The sequence below is a fragment of the Bos indicus genome, chromosome 4 (genome assembly GCF_029378745.1).
Source record: "Bos indicus isolate NIAB-ARS_2022 breed Sahiwal x Tharparkar chromosome 4, NIAB-ARS_B.indTharparkar_mat_pri_1.0, whole genome shotgun sequence".
Classification (NCBI taxonomy): domain Eukaryota; kingdom Metazoa; phylum Chordata; class Mammalia; order Artiodactyla; family Bovidae; genus Bos; species Bos indicus.
In genome coordinates this window covers 11,685,782-11,713,434 of record NC_091763.1, presented here as the reverse complement: position 1 = coordinate 11,713,434, position 27,653 = coordinate 11,685,782, and the positions used below count along the sequence as shown (strand labels likewise).

The 27,653-nt window shown below is 39.6% G+C and overlaps 1 long non-coding RNA gene across 1 annotated transcript in view; it reads right to left on the bottom strand.

The window, feature by feature from the left end:
• Nucleotides 1-1,405: 1,405 nt before the first annotated feature.
• LOC109558213 (uncharacterized) overlaps nucleotides 1,406-27,653 on the bottom strand; it is a 62,799-nt gene continuing 36,551 nt past the window's right edge. The window contains exons 2-3 of the long non-coding RNA XR_002180626.2: nucleotides 23,712-23,882; nucleotides 1,406-3,696 (exon numbers count right to left, since the gene is read on the bottom strand). This is a non-coding gene — a long non-coding RNA (uncharacterized lncRNA). The remainder of the gene's footprint in view (nucleotides 3,697-23,711; nucleotides 23,883-27,653) is intronic.

Sequence of the window (27,653 nt, the reverse complement as noted above, 5' to 3'; positions counted from 1 at the left end):
AAAACAAAACTACTGAAAAATAGTGTCAAGTTGTTGTTCAAAGTTATTTAGATTTTCTCATACTTTAGAATAGATGTGACAGAACTTTAACAGGAGCACCTGAAATTGGCCAGATAGATAAGGCATGATCTGGACTTTTTTTTTTTAAGTAAGAGTATGGAAGTATAGGTCTCCAGGGCTCTTTCAAATGTAGAATATACTACTCTTCTATGATATTTAAAGACAAAAGCATAAACTAGAGGGATCTTTTGGTTTATTCCAGTGCTTCTCAATTTATCCATCAATACATCCCTTATGGCCAGAGAGTTCACGTGCACCTCAGAGGGTATGGAGGTTGCCAGAAATGATACACCTCCAGACAGAAACTGTATTCGCCCAACTCAGGTTTAATTTTAAAAATTCATGCGACACATTATATTTTATATTATTTACTTATTTAACTGTTCTCTTGAAGTTCTTATAAAATGGATGCTCCAAAAAACCAAAACCAAAAGTTGATTCTCTTATACATATATTAAAAAAGCTGATTCTATCATGTTGATCCAATGATATCATTTAATCTTTGCTTTACATGAAATTTGGTGAGGGCTGAGAGTGGGAAGAAGGGTGGACTACAGTTTCAAAAGCCTAGAGTTCCTGGCCTCATTGAGGTCACGCCATTTGCTAAACCTCCATCACCTAAAGGAACGCTGGCTGTGGTTTGCACATGTGGCTGTGCATGTGCGTCTGGGCCATGGAATGCCACACTCACTTTTCTAGTCACAAGATCCTTCAGTCAGGGAAGCTTCCATCCCAGATGGTCCCTCAGGAACTTTCCCTTTTTATGTCCCCTGCCCTTTTTATCATCTCTATTATTTTCCCCACAGGGTAAAGGGGAGGGCCTTTTATAAGACATCAGATTCAGTCAATTGAGCAGTCCAGGGGACTGGCTTGCATTTATAAAATGTTTTTCTTTCATCTTATTTCACTGTAAGACCACTGTTATGGGATCTGAAACGCTGAATGGAAATGGGTGCCCGCAACAAGGGGAAGTGAATTCAACTGGATGACTTCAGGCAGTAACGATTTGCATGCAGGACGTCCCTGCTCGTTCAGTGGTTAAGGATCCCCCTGTCAAAGCAGGGGACACGGGTTCAATTCCTGGTCTGGGAAGATCCCACATGCCATGGGGGCAGCTAAGCTGAAGCGCCGCAACTGCTGAGGCCTGTGCACCTAAAGCCTGTGCTCAGCAACAAGAGAAGCCACCACAGTGAGAAGCCAGCACACCGCAGAGAGAGGAGTCCCTGCTCGCCGCAACTAGAGAAAGCCCGTGTGCAGCAATGAAGACTGAGTGCGACCAAAAATAAAAATGGAAAAATAATAAGATTAGAGTGAAACTCTGATTTGAGAAAATCAGTCCCTAAATTCCATTTATATAATTAAAGGCAAGCCAGCTTGAATTATTTAGATAATCTCCCAATTTATGGATTGGATTGGCTTAATCACTTGATCTGAGATTTATTTCTCAGAGACCATTTCCATAATCACTCAGGAAGTTCAAGGTTTGCCAGTTTTTCTCTTCAATTTTGGTTGGTGCCTGAAATTAGTATAAGAACTATTCTACCTAGTACTCTATCAATTAATTAGAACTGCAATACCATGTACATGGATATAAACTGCAATTAACCCAAAGAACTAAGCATCTTAAATAGTAAATTGTACATCTATGTTCTAAAAAGTACAACAGGAAATCTAACACCCTATTTTCTGGTATATGGTTAATTTTGTAACCACAGTTCCAAAAAGTATGTTTTATTTTTCTTTTCTCTTTAAGGAGAACCGAAACAAACAAACAAACAAACAAAAAACAAACAAACAAGTCAGCCCATGTGGAAAAATCAAATCAGTCAACTCCATCTGTTCCCATGTAATTATACAAGTGATACCAAATCTGATCCTCAGATCAAACTTACAAGAAACTTTGTACAGACACATTCAGGAGGGGCATGTTAATAAAAGTCATGGAAGAGGTGTTGGTGATGTGGCACTGCACCATTTTAGAAGTGTCATTTATTTCCTGCTTTGTCACAAAGTAAGTGTTTCCTCTATTTTTCCACTGATGCCCTTCTGAATTCATTTTTAAACATCTTTTAGAAATTGGAAAATGTATTTGCCAAGTTTACAATTTAATCATTTTCATGGGTTGTAAGTTTAAACCACAACTGTCTTTTCTACACGATATTATTCTAATCCTAGCACACAGTTTAAAGGAAATTGTTAGATTTACCTATCCCCAGTATTCATGGAATATTAATGCATTGGATTTGTCCTCTGTGGTTTTTAAGTTTGTAGGAAAAGCAATGTGAATTTTAATTGGATCACATCATGTAGGAGATACAAAAGTTTTTAACATTTCATGCTATTCGGTAGAGTTTATGCTTGTTTTGCTGGTGATAATATCTAAAATTGCTTTTGGAAGCATAAATGCAAAATAAAAATCTCTCACTTGATTTTTAAAAGTCACCCTACAAAAGACTACAGTTTATCTTCTGGAATCTGAAGATGAGAAAAAATGTTGCCCCAAATTGAAGCTAAACCATAACACATAAAACTTGATTTTGTAGTCCAGATATTCCTTCTCCCCTTTGCCACACACATATCCCTAATTGTATTAGCTGAGGATCTCCAAAAAAACAAGTAATAATTATATATATAGTGTGTGTATGTACACACACTAAGTCATTTTAGTCGTGTCTGACTCTTTGTGACCCTCTGGACTGTAGCCCGTCAGGCTCTTCTGTCCATGGGATTCTCCAGGCAAGAATTCTGGAATGGGTTGCTGTGCCCTCCTCCAGGGGGTCTTCCGGACCCAGGGATTGAACCTGGATCTCTTATGTCTCTTGTACTGGCAGGCAGGTTCTTTACCACTAGTGCCAGCTGGGAAGCCTACATACATTACACATATACATAGAGGGTAGGGCGGTGCTCATGGGATTATGGAGTCTGAGAAGTCCCAAGATCTGCAGTTGGCAGTCTGGAGACCTAGGACATCCAACGAACCCAGAAGCACTGAAGGCTGAAGGAGATGTCCCAGCTAAAAGACAGTCAAGCAGAAAGAATGAATTTTTTCTTATTCTGCTTTTTGTTCTATTCCAGCCTTCAACAGATTGGATGAGGCCCACTGACATTGGGGAGGGCAATCTGCTTTCATTCAGTGAACATGTTCGGGCCAATATCTGTGCACCCTATGGCCCAGTCAAGTTGACATTTAAAATTAACCATTCTACTGATCAAATCATGGTAGGATATTGTTGTCAAAGGTTGTCAGAGAGCTTGCAAGCTACCTTGATATCTAGTCTCAGAAGAGCTCTAATGAGAGACAACTCATGCCAAAAACTATAGCATCTATCATTTCTATCGTTTAGCATACTTACCTCCTGCTGTCCTCTGATTCCTTGGAAAATACTTCCTGCACTCTATCCGCTTCTGATGGGATATCAGTTATGCTTTAGTAATGGTCCGTCCCAGTACTCAATTCCCCTGGGCACACTGAGTATAAACAGAAGCCTATTTTGCAAACAGGACCAAGGAGAGTCTTGCCTGGGATTGACACACACCTACAGAGAAAAATGTTGCTTTCTTTCTACTGGCTTGCAAACCAGGATGGTGTGAAGCTGTGGTTGCAAGTGGCCATCTTCTCTGGTCACATGGAAGAAACTGTAACAAAAAGTAAAGAGACTCTCATGCAGAGATAAGACGAGACAAACAGAAATATGACATGGAGGGGAAGACAAACTATTCTGTCTGTCATCCCCTGTTCTTCAAAGAGAAGATTTGAAACTCTGGGTACATGGGCCTGAAGGCATCATTCCTGGACTTTTTTGTTAAGTGAGCTAATAATTTTTTTGTTTAAGTTCATTTGAATTGTGATCAAGAGAACCCTGACGGATACAAACTCTGCTTCTATGCTTCTATAAAAAATTCTTTATATTGATGCTGATACCCACATCCTGAGGATCGTCTGTCATTTGGTAGATTGCCCTTGTTGACCCAGCATACAGCTTTGGGTGGAGAGAACTGAGAGCCACAGGAGAGCATTATGATACTTGATCTTCCAGCAGAATTGGTCTTGGAGAACAGTGGAATGGCAGTGCCACAGCCCAGTTACCCCTTCCCAATAATAAGTCAACAAGCAACAAGACCATAGGAAGGTTGCCTGGAACTAACATGATTTGAACTGCAGACATTTAAAGGCTGTAAGCCAATGGATACACCATTCATACTTCAGGAGGAATGATACCTAATCATTTCATACAAGGTAGCAGTTTTAGGACACAAATACTAATTAGATTTCCAGTAAGACTCCTCCCTACAAGAGGTCTAAAAGAGCATCACAGAGCCCCTACTAAGTGTGATGAAAGATAAAATGCAAAAGGTGATTAGAGGCAAACAAACTTGAAGGCACTGTTGAGATCCTTTATGAACTCAGACCTCCACCAACATCTGAGAAATAAATCAACATCTGATTTCATAGCTATACGCTATTCGAGGGCTGAGACTACATGTTTTGTAAGCAAAGGTGTTACAATAGTTCTTTTGCTAATTAAAAGTATTTTGTTAAAAAGAGGTTTCAAAAGGCATAGGATGTCATCTGGGTCCCTCAGATGGGTCGCCACCTCCTGCCTTCTGTCCCCCACCCCACATACCCTGCATCATAGCATAGCCTTTCATTAGAGCACACATTCTTCAGTGTCCCAATTATAACATCAGCCACACAGCACAGCATTCTGCAAATGGTGGGCTGGTTGGATTGTGTTGTCAGCAATTTAATATAAGAAAAGACATAGAAATGGCTGTATAATCTGGAGGAGGGAGTCATTCTCTTTTGTTATAGTATAAAAACTTAAAAAATATTCTCAAGATAGATATTAAAAAGGAAAACGAGGAACCTCACTTCTTGGAATGACCATCTTCCCATTACAGATTTTGCTCTCTTATCCTTTTCAAACTTATTCCATATCTTTGCCCAAAAGGTCCCTGTGTAGCCAGACTAAGGAAGTCAAAGCTTTTCCATCTTCTAGAGAATCCTAGTCAGTAAATATAATGACATAAAAAAAAAAGTCATCATTAAAAGTCAGATTTGGGTCAACATTTTTTTTCCCATGACTCATTTATTTTCTCGGATGCTCCGGATCCACAGAATAACCCCAAATACTACATCTCTCAGTCATGGTGTTTGAATGGTACTAGCACAATTAGCAATCATCAACCCACACTCGATTCATTCATTACAGCTGAACTCCCTATACAGATAGACATCACACTGAACAATGGCTTCACGTATTCCATCAGCTCTTCCACAGCACAGAGCTCTGGCAATTCACTCCCTCCAATGAGGTCCTCAGCACAACCCAGATAGTCTACCAGACTAGGTCTCTAAAGGAATGCTTCCTCATGGATTCACTGCAAGTGATTTGAGAAGGTTCCTTCTGAAAATGGGAAGATACAGCTCCAAAAGAATTCACTTCCCTTTCTGTAAACCTTGGGATTTTCATGTGGAAATAATCTATACAGATTTAATGTCCTCAGCATTTATTCATGTCTGTGGATTTCCTTCCAACACCCACACACATTTCCCACATCCTGCTTCTCTGGAAAAGCAGAATATTCTAGGTCTGCTCAGAGTGGAGCATAATGGAGTAATTGTTTCACAGTTTCCACCAGTTCAGTTCAGTTCAGTTGCTCAGTTGTGTCCGACTCTTTGCAACCCCATGAATCGCAGGACTCCAGGCCTCCCTGTCCATCATCAACTCCCGGAGTTTACTCAAACTCATGTCCATTGAGTCCGTGATGCCATCCAGCCATCTCATCCTCTGTCATCCCCTTCTCCTCCTGCCCTCCATCTTTCCCAGCATCAGGGTCTTTTCCAATGAGTCAGCTCTTCACATCAGGTGGCCAAAGTACTGGCATTTCAGTTTCAACATCAGTCCTTCCAATGAACACCCAGGACTGATCTCCTTTAGGATGGACTGGTTGAATCTCCTTGCAGTCCAAGGGACTCTCAAGAGTCTTCTCCAACACCACAGTTCAAAAACATCAATTCTTTGGTGTTCAGCCTTCTTCACAGCCCAACTCTCACATCCATACATGACTACTGGAAAAACCATAGCCTTGACTAGACGCACCTTTGTTGGCAAAGTAATGTCTCTGCTTTTAATATGCTATCTAGGTTGCTAATAACTTTCCTTCCAAGGAGCAAGCGTCTTTTAATTTCATGGCTGTGGTCACCATCTGCAGTGATTTTGGAGCCCCCAAAAATAAAGTCAGCTACTGTTTCCCCATCTATTTGCCATGAAGTGATGGGACCAGATGCCATGATCTTAGTTTTCTGAATGTTGAGCTTTAAGCCAACTTTTTCACTCTTCACTTTCACTTTCATCAAGAGGCTCTTTAGTTCTTCTTCACTTTCTGCCATAAGGGTGGTGTCATCTGCATATCTGAGGTTACTGATATTTCTCCTGGCAATCTTGATTCCAGCTTGTGTTTCTTCAAGTCCAGCATTTCTCATGATGTACTCTGCATATAAGTTAAATAAGCGAGGTGACAATATACAGACTTGAGGTACTCCTTTTCCTATTTGGAACCAGCCTGTTGTTCCATGTCCAGTTCTAATTGTTGCTTCCTGACCTGCATATAGGCTTCTCAAGAGGCAGGTCAGGTGGTCTGGTGTTCCAATCTCTTGAAGAATTGTCCACAGTTTATTGTGATCCACACAGTCAAAGGCTTTGGCATAGTCAATAAAGCAGAAATAGATGTTTTTTTTTCTGGAACTCTCTTGCTTTTTCAAGGATCCAGTGGATGTTGGCAATTTGATCTCTGGTTCCTCTGCCTTTTCTACAACCAGCTTGAACATGTGGAAGTTCATGGTTCACGTATTGCTGAAGCCTGGCTTGGAGAATATTAAGCATTACTTTACTAGCATGTGAGATGAGTGCAATTGTGTGGTAGTTTGAGCATTCTTTGGCATTGCCTTTCTTTGGGATTGGAATGAAAACTGACCTTTTCCAGTCCTGTGGCCACTGCTGAGTTGTCCAAATTTGCTGGCATATTGAGTGCAATACTTTCACAGCATCATCTTTCAGGATTTGAAATAGCTCAACTGGAATTCCATCACCACCACTAGCTTTGTTCATAGTGATGCTTTCTAAGGCCCACTTGACTTCACATTCCAGGATGTCTGGCTCTAGGTGAGTGATCACACCATCGTGATTATCTAGGTCATGAAGATCTTTTTTGTACAGTTCTTCTGTGTATTCTTGCCACCTCTTAATATCTTCTGCTTCTGTTAGGTTCCTACCATTTCTGTCCTTTATTGAGCCCATCTTTGCATGAAATGTTCCCTTGGTATCTCTAATTTTCTTGAAGAGATCTCTAGTCTTTTCCATTCTGTTGTTTTCCTCTGTGTTTTTGCATTCATCCCTGAGGAAGGCTTTCTTATCTCTCCTTGCTATTCTTTTGAACTCTGCATTCAAATGGGTATATCTTTCCTTTTCTCCTTTGCTTTTTGCTTTTCTTCTTTTCACAGCTATTTGTAAGGCCTCCTCAGACAGCCATTTTGCTTTTTTGCATTTCTTTTTCTTGGGGATGGTCTTGCTCCCTGTATCCTTGCAATGTCATGAACCTCCATCTATAGTTCTTCAGGCACTCTGTCTATCAGATCTAGTCCCTTAAGTCTATTTCTCACTTCCACTGTATAATCATAAGGGATTTGATTTATGTCATACCTGAATGGTTTAGTGGTTTTCTCCACTTTCTTCAATTTCAGTCTGAATTTGGCAATAAGGAGTTCATGATCTGAGCCACAGTCAGCTCCCAGTCTTGTTTTTGCTGCCTGTATAGAGCTTCTCCATCTTTGGCTGCAAAGAATATAATCAATCTGATTTCAGTGTCGACCATCTGGTGGTGATATCCGGTTCCTATAGACTCTGCTTTCCAGTGGGCCCTCCAGCCCACTCTGCCCTTCCACCAAGTGGTGGCTTGCACTCTCCTGTAGTCCAATTGGACTCAGGTTCTTCCTCCCTTCCTCTCATATGGCTGGGTGCGTAGACCCTGACCCCTGCCACTTCTGGTTCCTCTTTCTCTTTTCTTATATGAATACCTTCCCATTGTTCTTTATGCTGTATGTCCTTTTTTTTTTTTTTTTAATTTATTGTGTTTTTTGGCTGTGCTGGGCATCGTTGCTCATGGGCTTTTCTCCAGTTGCAGTGGGTGGGGACTGCTCCCTAGTTGCAGTGTGTGTGCTTCTTATTGCTGTAGCTTCTCTTGTTGTGGAACATGGACTCTAGGGCACACAGGCTTCAGGAGTTGTGGCTCACAGGCCCTAGAGTATGGGGCTCAGCAGTTGTGGCACACAAGCTTAGTTGCTCCTCGGCATGTGGAATCTTCCAGAACCAGGAATCGAACCCATGACTCCTATATTGGCAGGCAGATTATTTACCATTGAGCCACCAGGGAAGCCCCTGTTTTGATCATCTGCCAGTTCATCACACATGGTTGAATTCTATCCTCTCCAGAGTTAAACTAATGAATGTGTTCTCTCTTTTACCACAGAAGATAAATTATTTTTTCCTTGACATCAAATGCCTTAAATAGCTACTTCAGAAACCCAAAGGGATAAAAGTAAGAACCTAAGCCAAGAAAACCCACCAAAACCACTCCCCACCAAAACAACCCAGAAACACTGTTACAAAGGGTCAAAATGTTGTCTCTCTCCTACTGAAACTTATTTTTCTATTTTCTCATATATTTGAATCTGATTTTTTCCCTTGAAGAGGTGGGCGAGCTTTCTACACTTTGAATTTACTTCTAAAGTATTAAAGTCAACATTACCAAACATTTTAAGGCTTGCTTTATAGTTTATAAACATTACTGAATTTAGTATACACATATGATTCAAAAGTAGTTAAGTAGACCCCAGATAAATACTCATTTATTCAACAAAATATGTCCTTATACCAGAAGAAGGGATAGTGACAAAAGGCCAACAATTTTTGAATATTCTATGGAAAATGGATGCTTTGGTGCAAGAAGGGATATGTATAAAACAGAAAGCTGGAATGGTATAAGTACAGAGTGGCATGGTCTAGATATAATGGTGGTGGAGGACACGAGGAGAGGGATTTGAGAGTGGGTGTAAAATCAACAGCCTATGCTGATGGACAGGATCTTGGGTTTGGGCAGGACATAATTTCAAAAGTGTGAGGTGTCAAGGAACTGGAAGTTTCTGGATGTGCTAACTGGATGGTGAAAGTACTGTTCCTGAAATTAGGAAAGGGTGGAAGAGAGCATGTAGGGGAAGTAGGTTAGGAGTTTGGTTTTAGACAGGTTGAGTTTGAGATACGCCTCAATTCATCCCAAAGGAGATATCAGACAGGCAGTTGGATGGATGTACACATCTGGAAGTCAGATGAGTGATCTGTGCTGGAAATACAAACGTGGAAGTTGCCACTGTGTGGTTGTTAAGACCATGAAAATAGACGCAGCCATCTGGAGTGGAGTTGTAGAATGACAAGAGTCCCTGGGAAAGTGCTTCTGGAAGGAGAAACTATCAAAAGGGATGAAGAAGCTAGGGCCACTCAGCTAGAAGGCATTGGGGGAGATTGCAATAAAACAGATAATAAAACAGATGCTCTAAATATAAAAGCAATGCAAATATGGCTAATGATACTAAAGTCACATAAAAGCTCTTTGTACTTACGGACATGGACTTAAAAGCTGTTTCTGTGCCTAGGTGATTGAAGTTACAGGAAACTGGAAGGGAGGTATGGAGAGCAGAGTGGTTGACATCCCAGTGCTTTAGAGACCTCACTGTATTTAACCCTCACAGTAACTCTAACAAATGAGGATGCTAACATTCAGGGAGGTAGACAAGAGGACTCGCCCAAGTTCACACAGCGCTGGGAGGCAGCAAGAGCTAGAACTCAACACCCAAGGTTAGAGAGAACGGATTGAATTTGGTTGTCGATAATCTTTTTCTTAAAAATGAATGATGAAAATACTCTTTCTAAAAGTGACCTCAGAATAAATTTGCAAGTCACCTCTGAAATAATCAAAATAAAGAAATAACAGGTGATCATGTTCCATTAAAGACATTTTATTGATGTATGAACTATTTTTTGACGGGTTGTTATAATACAGGTCATTATATACACCCTGCAATGTGGTCACCCTGCTTCCACTTTGCAGAGCCATCCCTTAGAACACTTTCAGCTGTATGATCGCCCTTGGTTATGCTGTTGTATTCATTTTCATAACTCTAAATGATATGTGGGTGGATACAGCCCAGTTACAGATGCTCATTCTCCCCTCTCTTCCTAGCCAATACAATTATATCATGGTTTTATAGAAAATCATGTTATATATCAGCATAACTTAGTATTTACTGTTCATAGAGACAGATGTAACATATTTATATTTTCTCTTCAGTTAATAACTGCCTCATTTAACTTGCATGCTTTTTAAGAAACCAATTCCTTTTTTAAGTCTTTATTGGATTTGTTACAGTATTGCTTCTATCTTTATGTTTTGGTGTTTTGGCCCCAAGGCATGAGGGATCTTAGTTCCCAGACCAGGGATTAAACTTGCACCCCCTGAATTGGAAGGCAAGCCGTCAACCACTGGACCATCAGGGAAGTCCCTTAATACACCCATGCTTAATTTCCCAGCCTAATTACCTCCTTAGTGTTGCTGTAAGCCAATGACTCGTTGTTTCAAAATACTGAAGCTTTTCAGCTAAGTCCTGTTCCCCAGCACTTTCATGCCTAGTTATGTTTTTATTCTCCTCTATTCACTTTCTGTCTCCCAGGTTTTCTTGGAGGGGTGCTCTTCTCTCAGGCTCTCACTGCATCCTCTTTCAAATGGAATCTATTATCAGAGGATGGAAAGCAATCTGATACCTGTCCAGAGTCATTGACACTTTGAGCACTGGTTCCCTCAGCTGTGAAATGTAAGACTTGTTTCCTGCAGCAGGCAGGTGAATAAAGGACAGAGGGATCCTATTTGCACCTTGAAATCAGTCTAAGAGGCCATCGTGTGTCACTGTGGGTGTTGGAGTGTTGCCTTGTCACTCTCATAAGCACTGGCATCTTGATTTAAGACAATAACTTAACTTTCCACAAGGACCTTCCCTCCAAAAGACGGGTACCAGAGTCATTCCTAGCTACTGAAATACTCAAGTGAAAACTGACTTCAAAACCATCTGTAAACTCTATATATTATTAATCTTTCATTAAACCAAATCATTCCTTAAAATGTAATTTATGTTCAGTAACTTGTTTTTCCTAGTTGTTTAAAGCACATTATAAATATTTTATAAGCGACTGCTGTCACTATTTCAGAAATATAACATCAGGGGATTTTACATTCATCCTTAGGAAAATCATTACGCAGTAAGTTTTAGAGCCAAGAAAAGTGGTTTACAGTCACTATTCATTCGTCTTTGAAAGGACTATTGTGACTTTAGAAAAATCAAGCAATTTTAACTATGTAAACTGAAAAGATATGTTTAGATTGGATTTCAATTGGATTGTTCAATCTAATTGTCAATCACTCTAATAGAGACCTAGGCCGGACTTTATAAGGGATCCCATTATCTTGATCTAAAGACAGTGACAATCTCTGGCTAAGGATGGCACACAGACCACAGAACAGTAGGTGGATAAAGACTAAGTTGTCAGATCTCTTCTGATCAAATTCTACTAACAGAAATTCCCTGGCCTACCTGTAGGCTAGGTCAGTTACTCTCACACTGAGGTCCCAGCCCTGGCAGCACCAGAATCTCTTAAGAATTTGGTGGGAAAGTTCTGAGGCCCCACTGGAGACCTCCTAAGTCAGAAATTCTGTGAGCAGGGCCTGGATCCTTCATTCTCAAATTTTAGTACATGGCACCATCTGGACACCCATTGCAGGGATCGACCCTAATGCAATAGTTTCAAGGCGACACTGGAGCTGTGGTCTGGGGACCACACTTTTTGAACTGATGTCCTAGACAAAAGAAATACCATATGAATTAAATGGGTTACTAAATGCAAGATGACTCTCTTTGTCCCATGAGTTTGTCAGGGGAACTTATCTGATTTCCTTTGGATGTGTGCACACTTAGGGAAGAAAAGGGGAGAGTCAATCCTGGAACACACACTCATATGACACCTACTCTGTGCCAAGCACGAGAAAGACAAGGACCATATCCTGGAGTTCACACACCAGCAGGGGACAATGACTATATATATATACACACAGACAAACAATACATTTTTTTTACTTTTTATTTTATATTGGAGTATAGCTGATTAACAATGTTGTGACAGTTTCAGGTGTACAGTGAAGGGACTCAGTCATACGTATACACGGATCCATTCTCCTCCAAACTCCCCTCCCATCCAGGCTGCCACTAACACTGAACAGGGTTCCCTGTGCTATACAGCAGGTCCTTGTTGGTTATCCAGTTAAAATACAGCAGTGTGTACATGGCCATCCCAAACTCCCTAACTATCCCTTCTCCCCATTCTTTCCCCCATGGCAACCATAAGTTTGTAAAACAATACATTTTAGTTATGGCTATTTTACAAGCTTTAGGGTGTCAAAATGAATAAGTGCTGTGCTAATGCAGTGTCTAAGAGGGAAACCTGACTATCTGGAGGAACAGACTTATAAACATGACTGTGGTGGGGAGGAAGGAGAGGGTGGGAAGTATGGAGAGAGCAACATGGAAACATACATTATCGTATGTAAAACAGATAGCAAATGGGAATTTGCTGTATGACTCAGGGAACTCAAACAGGGGCTCAGTAGCAACCTAGGGGGGTGAGATGGGGAGGGAAGTGGGAGAGTAAACTATGACTGATTCCTGTTGGTGTTCGGTAGAAACTATCACATAATGTTTTATTGTAGTACAGTTCCTTAGGATAGAATTCCCACATGGATCTCACAAGATAAAAATCAAAGCATTAGCAGAACTCTACTCTTCCCTGGAGGCTCTAAGATAATCTGCGTCCTCGCCCTTCTCAGCTCCCAGAGTCTGCGCTCATCCTTGACTCATGGCTCCATCCCTCTGTAGTCAATACCAACAACACTGTATCTCTATGCATGTGCCTTTCTTTAGGGTCTCATTGTCCTCTGACTCTCCTCTTTCTCCTCCTTCGTCCACTCTTAAGGATCCTTCAGATGACACTGGGCCCATGTGGATAATCCAGGCTGATTAAGGTCAGTTGATCAGCAACTGTATTCTATCTGCACTTATATCCCTAAGTGCACACGAGTGCACGCACATACGCACACACACACACACACACACACACACACACAGACACGAATTCTGGAGGTTAAGAATGTTGTCCTTTAGTTGCTAAGTCATGTCAGACTCTTGCAGCTCCATGGATTGTAGCCCACCAGGCTCCTCTGTCATTGGGATTCTCCAAGGCAAAAAACACTGGAGTGGGTTGCCATTTCCTTCTCCAGAAGGTTTTCCTGACCCAGGGATCTAACCCGCATCTCCTACATCATCAGGTAGATTCTCTACCAGGGAAGCCTGGAAGTGAGGATACTATCATTTTTAACGAATGACATTTTGCTTACTACAGACGGCATGAACTTAGCAGAGGTAAAAGAACAGAAAGAACACTCTAAACACGTGTTGTTCCATAAACAACATATGCAGGTGGAGACCCAGGGCATGACAGGAGCATGGCATTTAAAAAGGTGAGCCAACTACAGTGGGATCTGAGTAAGAAAGTGAAGGAAAATATGGTGAAAGAGGAGGATGGCATTCAGGAGACAGGGTCGCCAGAAGACACACATTTGTAAACAAATGAATTATAATCGTAATTTTGACAGAGGAGATTAATGAAAACAAAAATAAGCCACCAATATATGCTGGGATCATATTAAAATTAACATCCTCCAAAACTTTTAAACAGGTAATGGGCAGACATATCCAACTCTCAAAGTGTCCATTTCACTTCCTAATAATGATTTATCTATTGCTGGGAATACTTACAGTTAGACTGAGGTTTCCAAGATTTCTGCCAGAAATATCAATAGAAGAAAGGTCACTATGCTTGAAAGCTACATGATAGATGAAGAGCTTTTAGTAGGAGAAAGGAAAGTTTCTGTGTTATTTTTCTTACCCAGGCAAACTACTTTTTATCTATTTGATATGATAATAATTTTTAAAGGATAATTTATCATTATGAGAAAACATTACACAGAAATTGCAATGCAGAAATATTTCCTCTTTGGCATCTAAAATGTTCTGAAAGACACCCAGGAAGATTACTGGTACATAAGATAACTTGCTTAGTTTGCCCTTGGGAAGACTCTAGAAGGGACTACTATTTTGGGTTTAAATGCAGTTCTCTGAGCCAAAGAGGTTCTCAGGCAGCCTGAAATTCCTGACATTACCTGAAAAGTTAATGTCCATGTAAGTCCATTTTCCAGGTCCATTGTTTTGAGAGAAGGAGATTGTGGCTTTAATCAAAGAATTCTCACTTTAAAAAGCATAAGCTTCTTCAGGCAGTAAAACTGTATGATAGTGAGTTAATTCCTAGGCAGATTGATAAGAAGTCTGGGGTCCCCGAGAAGGAGAAAGGAGTCTGGGGCTCTAGAAGTGGAGATAGGGGTCTGGGGTTCTCAAGGAGGAAGAAAGGACAAAATCTTTTTTTTTTTTTCCCTCTACATTCCTTAGTCTTAGTCACATAAAACGTTTTTTCTTTAAACCCAGAACTGATGATTACACAACAAACAACTCAGTTTAAACTCTGTACTGCTGCTGCTGCTGCTAAGTCGCTTCAGTAGTGTCTGACTCTGTGCGACCCCACAGATGGCAGCCCACTAGGCTCCTCTGTCCCTGGGATTCTCCAGGCAAGAATACTGGAGTGGGTTGCCATTTCCTTCTCCAATGCATGAAAGTGAAAAGTGAAAGTGAAGTCACTCAGTCATGCCTGACTCTTAGCGACCCCATGGACTGCAGCCTACTAGGCTTCTTCATCCATGGGATTTTCCAGGCAAGAGTACTGGAGTGGAGTGCCATTGTACTAGGTATTATATAATAACAATGTATCCTGCTTGAGGACAGTTTCTCCTTCCTGAAAACCTTCTGACTAATCCTGATATCTTAAAATGTATATTATGGGAGTGGGTCTGGTAAAATTTTCACAAACTTGAGACTTTCTTTTGATTTATTGTAAAAATCAAAAACTATATGACTCCTTGGCTAACACTAGCGAGAGGGGCACTCTCCATTCCCCTTCTGATATCTGTGTCAGAAGCTTTCTCTGTCCCCTTTTATACTTTAATAAAACTCTGCTACACAAAAGCTCTTAAGTGATCAAGCCTGGTCCTTGGTCCGGAAGCTAAATCTTCGGAGATCACCAAACCGACATTGTACACCATAAGCATCAATAGTATAGTGGCGGATCCATGTCATCATACATGTGTCCAAGCCTACAGACTGTACAACACCAAGAGTGAACTCTAACGTATGTTAGAGACTTTGGGTGATAATGATGTGTTGCTGGAAGTTCAAAGATGTACAAGCATGAAAGCAGGAACACCATCACAACTGAGAATCACCATACACATTTTGGTAAATATCTTTCAGATTCTCACATCTCTCTCTCTATCTCTATACACACTCACGTGTACACACACACACACAGAGGTGGTTGTTGTTCAGTTGCTCAGTCATGTCTGACTCTTTGCGACCCCACGGACTGCAGCACGCCAGGCTTCCCTGTCCTTTACCATTTCCTGGAGCTTGCTCAAACTCATGTCCATTGAGTTGGTGATGCCATCCAACCATCTCATCCTCTGTTGCCCACTTCTCCTCTTGCCTTCAATCTTTTCCAGCATCAGGGTCTTTTCCAATGAGTTGGCTCTTCACATCACATGGCCAGAGTATTTGAGCTTCAGCTTCAGCATCAGTTCTTCCAATGAATATTCAGGGTTGATTTCCTTTAGGATGGACTGGTTTGATCTCTTTGCAGTCCAAGGGACTCTCAAGAGTCTTCTCCAGCACTGATTCGAAAGCATAAATTCTTTGGTGCTCAGCCATCTTTATGGTCCAACTTTCACATCCATACAGGTTAAATGTATATATTTACATAAGAATAACTTTTCATAGAAAGAATACTCAAAATATGTTATAAATCAAATTTTATGATACTGGCACAATTTATATATGGTTGGTCTCACTAATGTTATTTTCTGTTGGCATTTTTTTTTAATGATAAAATGAACATTATAGTGGCTACATCATTTTACAGTCATTTTCTCCTTCGGAAAAAATGTCAGGATGTTATTTCTGCTTCAATGTATAAAATCATGGGGACTTCCTTGATTGTCCAGTGGTTAAGACTCCTCTCTCCCAATGCAGGGGGACCAGGTTCAATCCCTAGTCAGGGAACTAGATCCCCTATGTCATAACTAAGAGCCCAAGTAATGCAACTAAGACCTGGTGCAGCCAAAAAAAAAAGAAGTATAAAGTCATTATTCAACATTGTATATCAACATCAAGCATATTTCTGTTGGACATTTAACCACTGGACACTTGCATTAAGGTTTTTTTTGCTAATCTCATAGGTTATATACCAGACCCTGTTGTTAATGCATGATATTAATCTCAGTAGTCAGTTTGAACATCATTGTTAAGTTAAAAATACCTTCTTTTGATAAGTGCCTCTATTTTAATCTTTATTGAAATATTTCTTTTATTAATTGAATTTCAAGGCTCTTTTCAAATTATAGCAAGTTAAATATTCTGACAACATATATTTTCCGTTTATAACTTTAACCTTACATTTTAGCTAGTATAGACTAAATCATTCTAACAACTAGATCTCTAAACTTATAATGGCTCTTCAGTGAAGTGATTTTGGGACCTAGACTCTTGGATCCTGTGACTTTACTGTCAGAAAAAGACCCAAGCATCTGTGACATCTGCCTTACCATCATCTACCTCCAGCTGAGGTGGGAAGAGAGCATGGGGGAAGTACACTGGCCTTTCATGATTCTTGGCCCAGAAATCAGCATGCATTGCTTTCACTTATATTTCACTGACCACACTTAGTGGCAAATGTGATGGGGAAATTTAGTCCCTGATTGGGCTGTTACATTCCATGTACAACTGTATACTACAGAAAGGATGGATAAAATTTAGGAAAACAGATACAATTTCTTTAAATTTTTATTTATTTATTTACATTTCTAAATTTTTGGCCACCCTGGGTCTTTGTTGCTTTGAGCAGACTTTCTCTAGTTGCAGCAAGCAGGGATTGCTCTCTAGTTGCAGGAAGCAAGCTTCTTATTGAGCCTCATGGGATTCTCTCACTGTGGAACACGCACTCTAGGCACACATGCTTCAGTAATTGTAGAGCACAGACTCAGCAGTTCCAGTGTGCACACTCTAGGGCTCAAGGGCTCAGTAGCTGTGGAACACAGCACGTGGAATCTTCCCAGACCAGGAGTCAAACTCGTGTGCCCTGCATTGGCAGGCAGACTCTTATCCACTGTGCCACCAGGGAAGTTCCGTAGATACAATTTCTGATATAACTCACTTGAACTATTTTGGCAAGCAGAAGTTTCAAAGTTTTATGAAGTTAAATCAATCATTCTTTTTCTTTGCAAATTATTTTCAGATTCACTGCATGGGAGCATGGAGACTGAGCAGAAAGTGGTAACCTAGAACTTGCAACAGTCTTCTCTCTCACTGGGCTAGGGAGACAGTAATTGGAGTTCAGAGCTTTTCAGGGCAATCAGGACTTGAAAGATCAAGATCCCAGGAAAAAAGGGAACCTACAGAAAACCAAGTCCACCCTTCTTTAAATATCCTGCCCTCAGTACATTTCAGATCAGATCAGATCAGATCAGTTGCTCAGTCGTGTCCGACTCTTTGCAGCCCCATGAATTGCAGCACACCAGGCCTCCCTGTCCATCACCAACTCCCGGAGTTCACTCAGACTCACGTCCATCGAGTCAGTAATGCCATCCAGCCATCTCATCCTCTGTTGTTCCCTTCTCCTCCTGCCCCCAATCCCTCCCAGCATCAGAGTCTTTTCCAATGAGTCAACTCTTCGCATCAGGTGGCCAAAGTACTGGAGTTTCAGCTTTAGCGTCATTCCTTCCAAAGAAATCCCAGGGCTGATCTCCTTCAGAATGGACTGGTTGGATCTCCTTGCAGTCCAAGGGACTCTCAAGAGTCTTCTCCAACACCACAGTTCAAAAGTATCAATTCTTCGGCACTCAGCCTTCTTCACAGTCCAACTCTCACATCCATACATGACCACAGGAAAAACCATAGCCTTGACTAGACGGACCTTTGTTGGCAAAGTACTGTCTCTGCTTTTGAATATGCTATCTAGGTTGGTCCTAACTTTCCTTCCAAGGAGTAAGCGTCTTTTAATTTCATGGCTGCAGTCACCATCTGCAGTGATTTACTGACCCCTTGACCAGTGAAAGCATGGTGAGAGGCTCTGAGAAACTACGCAGAAAACAGCTTCTTAAAGGCTAATCCTTTAAGCAAAGAACACAGTGATTAGATGGTTCCAGGAAGATTGGAATTTTGAGCTCACCAGGGAGCAATGGCCCAGGTCGAGAAGGAATGAGAGCCTGAAGGGGCTATCTCTAGAAGTAACAGCAGATCAAAAACAGAGGAGCTTAACCAGCTATAACTGCCTACCAGAATAAAATTAAATTTCTTAAAATTAATATCTGGTAATGCCATGGAAAGCTCTCCATATCTATTTATGACTAGAGAGATAAACTGGTTACAGGGAACCAGGAATGATTCAATACTTTCCTTTCTCCTTCCTTCATTTTTTGGTTTTACTTGGAACACTGAAAGAATGCTGGCTAACTGCCTTGGAGATGTAAGGTTATTTGTTTTTGCTTATTTTTTTTATTTTCCAGAGGACATGATTTGCTTGTCCTACTGTGAGTTAAGCAGCCTGTGTGTATTGCATGCACTGCCCCCCACCCCAAAAAAGGGTTCTTTCTTCCTTTTTACCTTTTGTGGGCCACAGAGACCCTACAATTCTGGGACAGTTGGGGGTTCACATTTGATTTGGCTCTGGTTATAAGCTGGAATTTTTACAAATAAAGAATTTATTACTGCCATTTAAAAACAAATTGTAAAACAATTATTTAGGTATTTGCAACTGGTTTAGGTATTTGATATGAAAATGTAGTCCCGTTCCTTTATTTTAATGCTACTATATAACTGGGGGCAAAAATGCATTCTCCTCAACTCTACATGTTCCACACCTGCTTTCTGTCATTAACACTAAATGTGCTAATTTTCTTGTTTTTAAATCAGTTTTACTTTAAAAAACTTATTTTTGTTACATTCTACAAATACCTTCCATTTACATTTTTTAGAAAAAATCTGAAGAGGGAAAAAGCCATGGAAGCTGAAACCTTTTCTACTTCTAACAAATAAGCAGGGAATAAATCTGCTTGTATAACGTGTTTTTGGGGAAAAAAAAATTAATTTCTAATTACACCTTGGTAAATCAACTTTATTTCTTCAGCAAAATGGGTTTTTAAGAAATATAATAATGTGAGATTCTGGAAATGGAAGGCATGACAAAAAGTGCCAAGCCCTTTTTACACTGTATTGCCATCCTATTGTATTTCAGCTTGTGTACAGCGTATTAGAATTACATTGTATGAATGCTGTACAAAAAGTAAGAGTCAATTTAAAATTTAAGGTCATTAGTGGTATCAAAACAAATTGTCTGATCTGAAATAGAGTCCTCCATCTTCTCCAACACATACAGAAATTAAATGCGTGTCAAATACAACTGAAAATAGCTGGACATTTCGATAAACATAAAAACTGTGTCCTATAAAAGTGAACTAAACCCTGTGGGGCCGCTGGGGGACAAAATAACTACTTTTGAGTTTACTATTGTCTTAAGGATTTTCATGAAAGAGGTTTTTTTAAATTTTGTATTTATTTGAAACATTTCATAGTTAGTTCCTAAACAGAACTGTTTGACTCACCATAAAGTAGAGAAAATAAATACATTTTTAAGGTGTGGATTTCTGTTCTATTTAGATTTTAAAAGTTTGCTAATTTCACCCCCATTCTTTTTGTAACAGAATCAATTCAGAAATTCGTGGTGGATCAGTTTGAGAATCATTTTATTTTACTAGTACAGATTTCAATTTTATGGGTATGTTACTTTTCAAATGTATAATAGATATGCTCTGTCTTTATACTAACTCATTCCATTTTAATTTTTACTGAGATTCTCATCTGTTTATCTAAATCTTTGATGCTTCAAGCCCATGCATATTTCCAAAGCAGAATTCATTTTGTGCTTTGAAAGCATTGAACAAACCAGAAAATGCATCACACCATATTCTGAGATGAAAAAGGCTGAATTTGTGTGATTTTTTTTCCAGTAAAAATATTTAAAATTTTATGAAGTGATATTACATATATTCTACAATTCAATTAAGAATTAATAGATATGCTAACAAGACCTGTGACTAAAAACAAAGAGAAAAAAGGGAACATAAACAGACCCAGAGGTGATTCAGATATTGAACCCATGCATTAGTAACCCGTAATAAATATTTTCAAGAAAACAGGTAAAAAATCATCAGATATTAATGATTTCACAATGACTTCTTCCAAATATGTGAGGAATTAGGCTAGCTTTGACAATAAAACCTGACAAGTCATAACTAGAAAGGAAAATTCCAGGCAAATTTTTCTCATAATGATATATAAATTTTTAACAAATATTGTCAAAGTAAATTGTATATGAAAAAATAATACTATATCATGATCAAATTGGTTTTATTCTGGGAATGCAGAGTTGGTTTAACATTTAAAAATTAATTTAAGTCACCACATTAAAAGAAGAACTCAAAAAGCTGATCATCTCAAAAAACTCAGAAAAAGAATATAGTAAAATCCTACAGCCATTAATGATTAAAAAAAAAAAATTGGGGTAATAGGAATATAAAATTCTTGAATCTGACAAAGCATTTATAAAAGGTATCTAAGAAAACATTTATATGCAAAGTTATAATATTGAAAGTCGTCACCGTGACTTTGGACATAAGTTCAACACTGTACTGGAGATCCTAACCAATAGAAAAAAGAAAAAATAGGGAAAGAGAAAGGATTAGGGATTGTAAATAAACAAATAAAATATCTACTTTTTATAGATGATGTAATTGAAGCAGTGGGTAATCTATCAGAATAACTTTATTGCATTTCTATACACTAGCAATAATTAGAAATGAAATTCTTAAGACAGATAGCATTCATAATAACATCAAAAATATCAATACAAAGGGATGTATCAAGTAAAAATTTTTCAAAATGTCTACACAGAAAGCTATAGAACATTCTTGTTTGAAATTAAGGAAATTCAATATTATTAGAAAAGCACATTGCATTTAAGAACTGGAAAACTCAATGTTGACAATATCATTGTTCCCCCACTGCAATGCAAGCTCAGTCAAAATACCAATAGGATATTTTAAAATGAAACTTGACAAACTGTTTCTAAAACTTACATGGAAAAATGCAAAGGGGTCTTAGTTAAAACATCCTCGATGAAGAAGAACATTGCAGGAGGACTTATTTTTACTGACTGCAAGAAGGTAATGGCACCCCACTCCAGTCCTCTTGCCTGGAAAATCCCATGGATGGAGGAGCCTGGTAGGCTGCAGTCCACGGGATCGCTAAGAGTCATGACTGAGCGACTTCACTTTCACTTTTCAGTTCCATGTATTGGAGAATTGGAAATGGCAACCCACTCCAGCGTTCTTGCCTGGAGAATCCCAGGGATGGAGGAGCCTGGTGGGCTGCCGTCTATGGGATCACACAGAGTCGGACACGACTGAAGCGACTTAGCAGCAGCCATCAGCAAGTCTCATTATAAAGCTATTTAAGAGAGTGTGTTCTCACTCCCAGTGCAGAAGGCCTGGGTTCTATCCTGATCAGGGAATTAGGTCCCTCATACCATAACTAAAGATCCTGCATGCCCCAGCTAAAACCCAGCTCAGCCAAATAAACAAATAAATACATATTTCTAAAAAAAGAGAGAGTGCGTTGCTGAAGCAAGGATAAAAGAACAGATCAAGGGAATAAATAGATAGCTGTATAAAAAGGCTACAGGTATAGGGGTGTTTGGTTTATGAGAAGGAACTGGGGGGGGATAGAAAAAGAACAGTGTTTGTAATAATAATGATAATGGAAAAATCGGGTATCCATATAGGAAAAAATGAACTTGATTACTATCTCATACCATACACAAAACTAATTACAGTTAAAGTAGAGATATGTGAATGACAAAACACTAATAATTTACAATGCCAGAAAGATTCAGATGTCTATTACATTGTTCCTCAAAACTGTGACTACTGAAGACCATACACAGCCACAACTTTCTGGGCATCTTCAGATGACTTCATGGAAACTCAAACATAACTCTCCACCTCTCCCCCTAATAAATCCTGCAGAAGCTTTCAACTGCCATCACACAGTGGTAAGCCAGGAATTCCATGGCATCCCAGTGGTTAGGACTCTGAGCTTTCACTGCAGGGGACCCAGGTTCCATCCCTGGTCTGGGAACTAAGAATCCACAAACCACCCAGTTCAGACAAAAGAAAAAAAAAAGGTAGGGGGAACAGTTGTAAGACAAAATTAGAGTCTGGACATTTTAGTCTGATGTGTTTGAAGGGAGTGGATGTGAAAGCAAGGAAATGAAGAAGCCCTAGCAAGAGGTTTTGAAACTTTAAATAATGTTGTTAGTTTTGAAATGGAGAGAAAGGTGCACATCAAAAAGACATTTCAAGAGGACTTGGCCATTGGGTAGATAGTGTTCGCAAAATGGGGAAAAGTCATAGTGACTCATAGGTTCTGAGGCTTAATGATATCATTAACAAGGGCAGAAAATCAGAAAGGCCAGCTGCTTTGGGGTAGATACTGATTGAGTTTGAGTTGATGGTGGGATATCCAAAGAGAAATGCTCAAAATGATGGTAGAAATAAGCTACTGGAAGTGAAGAAAGGGGCCAGGTCTAGAGTGATAGAGTAGAATGTCAGTAATGTCTGCAGATAAATGACACATGGCTGGCTACTCACTGTCTGTCCCAATTCTCTCCCATCCATTCACTGAGTGATGACTGTGGTGTCATCTGCGTAAGACCAGGTGGTTTTGGAGAGAAGGGAAAGCTAGTGCTGGTAAAAACGGGAACAGACAATTCTTCAGAAGGCTGCCTGTGAGTAACTCTTAAGTCCCACAGATACTGAGCAAAATTTTGAACTGAGCTTGTCTTAAGGCCTTCCAGATAAAGAGATGTATTAATAGATTCTGGCAAACTACTCCATTATTCCGCGAGCATTGGAGTCTGTCACGTGCTTTCTCTCAACAGTTAAGCTAACCCTCACCCAGCAGAATATCAATGGATGAAGCTTCACCTGTGATTCGCAGGTGGTGCAGGGGTAAAGAACCCGCCTGCCAGTGCAGGAAATGCAAGAGACCCGGGTTCGATCCCTGGGTCAGAAAGAGCCCCTGTAGGAGGAAAGAGCAACCGACTCCAGTATTCTTCCCTGGGAAATCCCATGGACACTGGAGCCTTGTGGGTTTCAGTCCATGGGGTCTCAAAGGGTTGGACACAACTGAGCATGCATCTTTTACCTTTATGAAGGCTTACCTGAAGATGGATCCACTTAGTTTCTTCAGTTGAGCTGGTCAACTGGTGTGGAAGAAAAGCTTCTTTGTAACTCCTCTTTCCCTGTCCTCTCTGGTACGGGCATAAGGCACTAGATAAATATTCATGGCCATGCATAATGGATGTCATTGGTCACTAGCTAATGGACGGCACCTGTAGCAAAAAAAAAAAAAAAAAAGTCATTATTTAATGGAAGAAAGTTCTAAATGGTCCAGATATCAGAGGACTGCATAATCATGAATATTTATGTAACACTATCATTTAGAAACACTTTTTAAAAACTCTCAAACCTTTCTAATTGAGCTAGAAAAAGTCACAGTAGCCTAGAACTAGACATCCAGGCTAAAGGCCCAGAAGTGCCATATTCACACTTTAATAAAGTTTGAGGTGTTGGGGGCTATGAAGGCAAATTCTCTCTCCCTTTTTCTACGAAATCAGTTTTTCTAATTTTCTCTGTAAGAATTGTTATTTCCACATAATTCCTTGCTAATAGTTATTGTTCAGATTATGTTTTTGACCTTGAGGCCCTATTTATAGAGAATTTTAAAGGAGGCAGTGGAGAGAGGCCTTTGGCAAGAGAAAAAATCAAATTCTTAGCATCTCCCATAAAGATTTGCTTCAAATAAGATCAGGTCTTTATCCTTGCCTTCCAAGAGAAGATGGTCTTCTAATTGCAATAAAGAAAATTCAACAACATAAGATAAACAGGAGTGAAAGCATGTGGCCAAACACGTCTGGGTTCAGAACACAAATCATCGCCCTAACTAATGAACCATAACTTTCATGGCCAGTTTATGATAGTGATAAAGGCCTCAGTGATGTGAGTGAGCACCTAGCCCTAAGCTATTCCATGAAACCTGTTTATTACTCAGAACAGAGATGAACACCTTTTATGCAAGTGCTCAAACCACACACATGCTTTAATGTATTAAGAAATAACCTTTCCCCCTACACCCGCTTGCACTTGGAGAATCTGCTCTGCCCAAAGTACTGGAATCCCTAACACTCAGCATCAACTGCTTGGACCAACCAGGGAGAGACCCCTTATCCATGGTTGACTAATCAGATTTTCTCTTCCAGAAAACTGGGACTGAGAATACTGTGGTACAGGGATCAAACTGGACCATCAAAGAGACATGATGCAGAGGCTTTTGTTCTATAACAGATAAAGGAATCCAATGTTCAAAGAGAAGAGTAAACTAGGTGAGAGATACAGAGAGGAGGCACCACATAGCCCCAGAGGGACAAAATAAGCTGCATCTCGTCTTTCCACAAAGAAATTAGGTTGTACTTTGTGCAGCTGGATTCCAAAATGTCCACCTTGAAATTCTGTTTTCCTACCTGTCCCCAAATGCAAAAAGCAAAAAGCCCTGCAAAAATATAACATCATGCCAACTTTACTCACTGTTAACTTTAGTGTCCATTAAAAAATACTACCTTGTAAAGCAATTTGTAAGTTAGATACTCTGGTTTCTAACTTTGAGACATAATGCAGAGTCTTTTGAAACAGACATTGATATTTTCTAAGCAATAGAAATTAAATCTATCATCTTTAACCTAAAACACTGTTTTATAAATGTTAAGAATGTCTCTAAAATTGGACTATCATAAGGGCAGCCTATGCAAAGCGCCATTTGAAATTTAGCTCTGCTATGGGTCCAGATATTCAGGAAAAAAAAAAAATCAAAGCTACTGATTCACTGACATTAAGGAAGGAGTCATTTCCCAGAATGAGGTCTTAGTAATACATCAGAATTGCTGGACGATTGAAATATCTCAGAGTGAAACATGAGAAAAAGTCTTATCTCTACAATTACACTCTATCTTTCATGTTCTCTGATATCATGTCCACCATGATAAAAAATTTTTCTACTGCCTATACCCACCAAGTCACATGAAATTCACTCTCCTACGGTTCATTATCCACTTAAGACAAAAGCCAACGTGGCGGGTGGTTTGGGAAAATGGTGGAACTTACAACCCCTTCCATTCCTTCGTTCCTTTTGCTTGGGGCATCACATACTCTATTTTCTCGTTTCCCTGAAAATTTCACTTCTCAGTTATGTCACCTTGATCAGTGTTTGTAATGGAAACACAAAAGACCCTGAATAGCCAAAGCAACCTTAAGAAAGAAAAATGGAGCTGGAGGAATCAACCTTCCTGATTTCAGACTATACCACAAAGCTATAGTCATCAAGATAGTATGGTACTGGAACAAAAACAGAAATACAGATGGAACAAGGTAGGAAGCCCACATATAAACCTATGCATCTTTGGGCACCTTATCTTTGACAAAAGACACAAGAGTATACAATGGAGAAGACAGCTTCTTCAATAAGTGGTGATGGGAAAACTGGACAGCTACATGTAAAAGAATGAAATTAGAACACCTCCTAACATCACACAAAAATAGTCCCTGTATGGATATGTATGTCCTCTATATTCCTTCACTCTCTTCCTTTTCATTTACCAATTATGTCCCCATTATCTTGGAAGATTTACCTCCGCAGACAAGGGCCAGTGCCATATACATGTTTATCATTCCTTGCCATCTCATTCACATGTAACATACATGGCGCCCCATGAGCACAAAATGCCAGGACCCATAATGCATGAAAATTCAGCAAAACTCACTTTAAAGTGAGTACAGTGTGTTAAGTCCATGACTGAATAAGTGTGGGCCTTGACAACCCTGAAAGAGCACATGAACCAGAATTCTTTTGCAGAAAGGAGAAAGTAACTATTTGGATTTTTAGGTCACCAGCTCAATAAAAACCAGCTTTGCCTGTCTGACATTATATTCTTAGTACCTTTCATTATTTTATTTTTTCTCCCTTTTACATTTTATTATTATATCTCCCTATCAAGTAGGGGCAGGGGCTTCCCTGGTAGCTCAGTTGGTAAAGAATCTGCCTGCAATGCAGGAAAACCCTGGTTCAATTCCTGAGTCAAAAAGTTATCCTGGAGAATGGATAGGTTACCCACTCCAGTATTCTGGGGTTTCCCTGGTGGCTCAGATGGTAAAAAATTTGCCTGCAATGAGGGAGACTCGGGTTGGATTCCTGTGTTGGGAAGATCCCCTGGAGGAGGGCATGGCAACCCACTCCAGTATTCTTGCCTGGAGAATCCCATAGAGAGAGGAGTCTGGCAGGCTATAGTCCATGGGGTTGCGAAGAGTTGGACACAACTGAGCAACTAAACATAGCACAGTACCATGTAGGGGAAGCAGTTTTTAAGAGGATAAGTACTTTTGTAATTTAAACAGTCTGCTTTGGTAAACTTAACTCTCGATTTTAAAAAATTACATTAGCATGAGAAAGCTTTCTAAGTAAGATGATTTTTTTGACATGTTTTGATTATAGAACACATGTACTTCTTACAAAAGAAGGAACTGTCACAGACTGTAAGATAAAATGCCATCATTTCTCTTATTGAAAATTCAGTGTTTATTTGGAATAACTATTTCTGATAAAATCTTTATTTAATTCTTGTGTTTTTAGAGAATGGTTGTATAATTTTATGAAGACTGTTTTCCTCTCAAAACATTATTGGATTAAGCTTATTTGCCAGGTTAATAACTTTTATTAAAAATTGGCTTTTTTGACATGTACACAGTTTAAATTCATGTATTTAAAATGGATAACCAACAAGGACCTACTGTATATCACTGGGAATTCTGCTCAACATGTGCAGGCTGAATGCGAGGGAGCTTGGGGGAGAACAGACACAAGTATATGTATGGCTGAGTCACTTTGCTGTGCACCTCAATTATCACAACATTGTTAATTAGCTGTATTTCAATATAAAATAAAGTTTCAAAAAATGGTTTTGTGTGTGTTTTAAAAAAACAACCTTAGGGCAGAGACTCACTCTGCCACTACTATAGTCAATGTTCCTATTGAGAAACTATAAGGAACACATGGA